The sequence below is a fragment of the Bison bison genome, unplaced genomic scaffold, assembly GCF_000754665.1.
Source record: "Bison bison bison isolate TAMUID 2011002044 unplaced genomic scaffold, Bison_UMD1.0 scf7180017864304, whole genome shotgun sequence".
In the NCBI taxonomy this organism is placed as follows: Eukaryota; Metazoa; Chordata; class Mammalia; order Artiodactyla; family Bovidae; genus Bison; species Bison bison.
Genome location: NW_011494876.1, coordinates 13,123,966 through 13,128,917, shown reverse-complemented (window position 1 = coordinate 13,128,917; position 4,952 = coordinate 13,123,966). Strand labels below are relative to the sequence as shown.

Sequence of the window (4,952 nt, the reverse complement as noted above, 5' to 3'; positions counted from 1 at the left end):
GGTCCCACCTCACATGTGTAGCTGGCCTCATCCTCCTGCCAAGCGGACTAACACAGATGCGGGAGGTCCTGGGGGCAGGGGCAGGAGCAGGGCTCTGCTGTCACATGCCCCTGGTTTCAAAGCCTGCACGTCCCTAGTTGTGTGACCTCAGTATGTGACAGCCTCCTGGAGCTCCAGTTTCCTTTATTGTAAACGGGATAGAGGCAGACCGCGTTTTGTTGTGCTTCACTCTCGTGCACTCTGCAGACGTCATGCTCTTTACAAATGTAAGGTCTGTGGCAACATGGAGCATGTTGATCAGTGCTGTTTCTCCAATGGCAGTTGCTCATTTGTGTTTCTGTGTCACATTTAGGTGATTTTCTGGATGTTTCAAATTTTTAGATAATTATTATATCTGTCATGGTGATCAGTGATCTCTGGTGTTACTATCGTAACTGCTTTGCAGTACCACAGACTGCACCCATATAAGAACTTAACCCGTAAATGCTACGTGTGTTCTGTCTGCTCCACTCACTGGCTGTTCCCCCATCTCTCTTCCTTTCCTTGGCCTCCCTGTTCTCTGGGACACAACAGTATTGTGTGTGTTTTTTTTTTTTTTTAAATATGTTTTCTTTAAAAAAAAAACATGTATTATTTATTTTTGGCTGCATTGGGTCTTAGTTGCAACACTCAAGATAGTTTTTTGCATTGCACGGGCTCAGTAGCTGTAGTGTGCAGGCTTAGTTGCCCCAAGGCACGTGGGATCTTAGTTCTGTGACCAGGGATCAAACCCATGTCCTCTGCATCGGAAGGCAGATTCTTAACTACTGGACCACCAGGAAAGTCCCAAGACACAACAGTTTTGAAGTTAGTCCGATTAACAACCCTTCAGTGGCTTCTAAATGTTCAAGTGAAAGGAAAGAGTCGCACATTCCTGTAAATCCAAAGCTAGAAGTGATTAAGGTCAGTGAGGAAGGCATGTGGAAAGCTGAGACAGGCTGAAAGTTAGGCCTCTTTGGCCAGTTAGCCAAGTTGGGAATGTAAAGGAGTTCTTGAAGGAAATTAAAAGTGTTAATCCCATGACTGTATGAATGATAAAGTTGAACAGCCTTACTGCTGATGTGGAGAAGGTGTTAGTGGTCTGGAAAGAACATCAAACTAGCCATAGCATTCCTTTACGCCAAAGCCTAATCTAGAGTAAGGCCCTGAAAAAAAAGTGGAAGTGTTAGTTGCTTCTCTTGTGGCTCAGCTGGTAAAGAATCCTCCTGCAATGCGGGAGACCTGGGTTTGATCCCTGGGTTGGGAAGATCCCCTGGAGAAGGGGAAGGCTACCCACTCCAGTATTCTGGCCTGAAGAATTCCATGGACTGTATGGTCCATGGGGTCACAAAGAGTCGGACATGACAGCGACTTTCACAGTCAGTAGCTCAGTCGCGTCCGATTCTTTGGGACTCCATAGACTGTAGCCTGCCTGGCTCCTCTGCCCGTGGAATTCTTGGGTCTCCTGCATTGCAGGCAGATTCTTTACCATCTGAGCCGCCAGGGAAACCCAGAGTAAGGTCCTCTCTTCAGATCTGTGAAGGCTGAAAGAGGTGAGCAAGCTGCAGAAGAAAAGTTTGAAACTAGCAGAGGTTGGTTTATGAGGTTTCAGGAAAGACCTTTCTCCAAAGAAGTGCAAGAAATAGCAAGTGCTGCTGTAGAAGCTGCAGCAAGTTATCCAGAAGAGCTAACCAAGATAATTACTGAAAGTGATTAAACAACTGATTTTCATTGTAGATAAAACAGCCTTATCTTGGAAGAAAATGCCATCTAGAACATTCATAGCTAGAGAAAAGTCATTGCCTGGCCTCAAAGCTTCAAAGGACAAGCTGACTCTCTTGTTAGGGGCTATTGCAGCTGGTGAGCTTAAGCCAAAGCCAGTGCTCATTTACATTTACAAAAATCCTAGGGCCCTTAAGAATGATGCTGAATCTACTCTGCCTGTGCTTTGTAAATGGAACAATAAAGCTTGGATGATAGCACATCTGTTTACGACATGGTTTACTGAACACTTTAAGCGTATTGTTGAAACCTACTGCTCAGAAAAAAAAGATTGCTTTCAAAATATTACTTCTTATTGACAATGTACCTAGTCACTCAAGACTTCTGATAGATGTGTACGAGATTGATGTTGTTTTCGTTCCCACTGAAACAACATCCCACCTATGAACCAAAGAGTAATTTTGGCTTTCAAGTCTTATCTTATTAAAAATTACCTTTCAGGGTCTTCTCTGGTGGTACAGAGGATAAGAATCCACCTGCCAATGCAGGGGACACAGGTTCAATCCCTAATCCAGGAAGATTCCACAAGCCATGGAGCAACTAAGCCCATGTGCCACGATTACTGAGTCCGTGTGCTCCGACTACTGAAGCCCGTGTACCTGGAGCCGGTGCTCCACAACAAGAGAAGTGACTGCAGTGGGAAGCCTGTGCACCTCAGTGAAGGAGCAGCCCCTGCGCACTGCAGCTAAGCAACAAGGACCCAGCACAGCCAAAATAAAATTTAAAAGGGAAAAAGAAATACCTTTCATAAGGCTATAGCTGCCACAGATAGTGATTCCTCTGATGGATCTGAAAATTGAAAACCTGCTGGAAAAGATTTACCATTCTAGATGCCATGTGATCCATGGGAAGAAGTCAGAACATCAACATTAACAGGAGTTTGGAAGAATTTGATTCCAACTCTCATGGATGACTTTGAGTGGTTCAGGATTCCACTGGAGGAAGTCATTGCAGATGTGGAAACCACAGAAGCCCTAGAAGTAGAGCCTGAACACATAACTGAATTGCTGCAATCTCATGTCAAAACTTTTAACGAACAAGGAATTACTTCTTACGGACAAGCAAAGAAAGTGGTTTCTTGGAACAGAATCTACTCCTGGTGAGGATGCTGTGAAGATTGTTGAAAGGATTTAGAATGCTATTACATGAACGTAGTTGATAAAGCAGTGGCAGGCCTTGAGAGAACCGACTCCAAGTTTGCAAGAAGTTCTACTGTGAGTAAAATGCTATCAAACAGCACTGTGTACTACAGAAAAATTGCTCATGAATGGAAGAGTCATTTAATACAGCAAACTTCATTGCTGTCTTATTGTAAGAAATTGCCTCTAGCGCTGCCCTGACACTGTGCTGGCCGCCGGTACCGTGAAGATCTGGACTTCGGAGCATGACTTTGACCACCATGGGAAACTGTTACAACAGCTGCAGTTCAAACCCTTTGAACCAGAGGGTGGTTGGAGTTGATGTACTGGATAGACACACAGATCCCTCTGGAAAGTTGCAAAGCCGTAGACTTCTCAGCACAGAGTGGGGACTGCCTTCCACTGTGAAATCTATTATTGGTGCAGCAAGAACCAAAACATCTGTGCAAGAATATTCTGTAGTGGATCCTGTAGAGAAAACAATGGAATTTAAATCTACAAATATTTCACTTACAAATATGGTTTCAATAGATGGGAGACTTACATACAAACCACATCCTCAAGACTCAGAAAAACTATTTTGACTCACGAAGCCATAATTACCGTGAAAGGAGTCAGTCTGAGCCATTACCTTGAAGGGCTAATGGCAAGTATGATATCATCAAATGCTAACAAAGGCCAAGAAGCAATGGAGTGGGTAATACATAAATGCTGAAAGTGAGGAACTGACAGCTTCGGCAAGTGGAAGCATATGGACGCCAATGGCAGCAGCAGCAGCATTTGGGGAGAAATGATAATGGAAGTTGATACCCAGCACCCAGTTCCCCAGCTCTACAAGCTGGCAGTATATTTGTTATTTAAAAAATGCAACTCTATTTTAGGTAGAATTTTTTTTTAATAAGTTGAAGAAAAGCTATGTGACTTGATCAAAGCAAAGAGGTGCAGGGTTTCTAAATTAAAGGGATCAGCTAAAAAAAAAAAATCACCACAGCTTCCTCAGTCTTAAAGCTGCCAACACCTTGATCCTTCAGCGACCATCAACATGGAGGCAAGACCCTCCACCAGCAAAAAGATTATGAGTTGCTGAAGGCCCAGATGATGGCTAGCATTTTTTAGCAATAAAGTACTATATAAGTGAGGTATGTACACTTTTTAATTTTTAAATTATTTTGTTATTATTTTACTTTTTGGCCTTGAAGTACAGTATGCGGGATCTTACTTCCACAACAAGGGATCGAACCCATGCCCCCTGTAGTGGAAGTGTGGAGTCTTAACCACTGGACCACCAAGGAAGTCCCTGTACACTTTTTTCAGACCAAATGCTATTGCATACTTAATAGACTACAGTATAATCTAAACACAACTTTTATATGCACTGGGAAGCCAAAAACCCTGTGTGACTCATGCTTTATTTTGGTGTCCTGGAACCAAACTTGTAGTATTGCCAAGTTATGCCTGTAACTATGATGCTGCTTATGGACTAGGATGATTTCTATAAGTGCATCCCATGGGCTCCAGACACAGTAGATGCTTAGTAAATGGCAGCTTCAGTGACCCCATCCCTTCAAGGGGATTAAAATTGCTTAGGACAGCAGCCTGTCAGTTGCACATTGGAACCCCTGGGCCTTCTGACCAGACTGCAGGAGGACACCTTGGCAGTTTCAGTTAAAACCTAAAATGCACCCACCCCATGAGTCAGCAGTCCCCTTCCCAAGCCGTTACCCAAAGGAGACTCACCCAGAGGCCCTAGGAAACAGACCAAGATACCCACCACTTCATGGATTAATTGGGGAAAACCGGAAGCAAGCAGGACCCTCAACAGCTAGCGGGGTGGGGTGGTGGTTAAATACTTCCCTGATGTGGAAAGTGGTGCAGGGCAAAGGGATCGAGACAAGCAAGTTAGAGAACCATAATTTCAGAGTGATTCCACTCTGTGGTTCCATGTGCCAGCTTATGAGGGCACCCAAAAGTGAAGGATGAATGAATGGGCTGCGCAAACCACAGTCCCTTCAT

At 44.0% G+C, this 4,952-nt stretch overlaps 1 pseudogene; it reads left to right on the top strand.

The window, feature by feature from the left end:
* Positions 1-2,945: 2,945 nt before the first annotated feature.
* LOC104997267 lies at positions 2,946-3,719 on the top strand (annotated as a pseudogene).
* Positions 3,720-4,952: the final 1,233 nt, after the last annotated feature.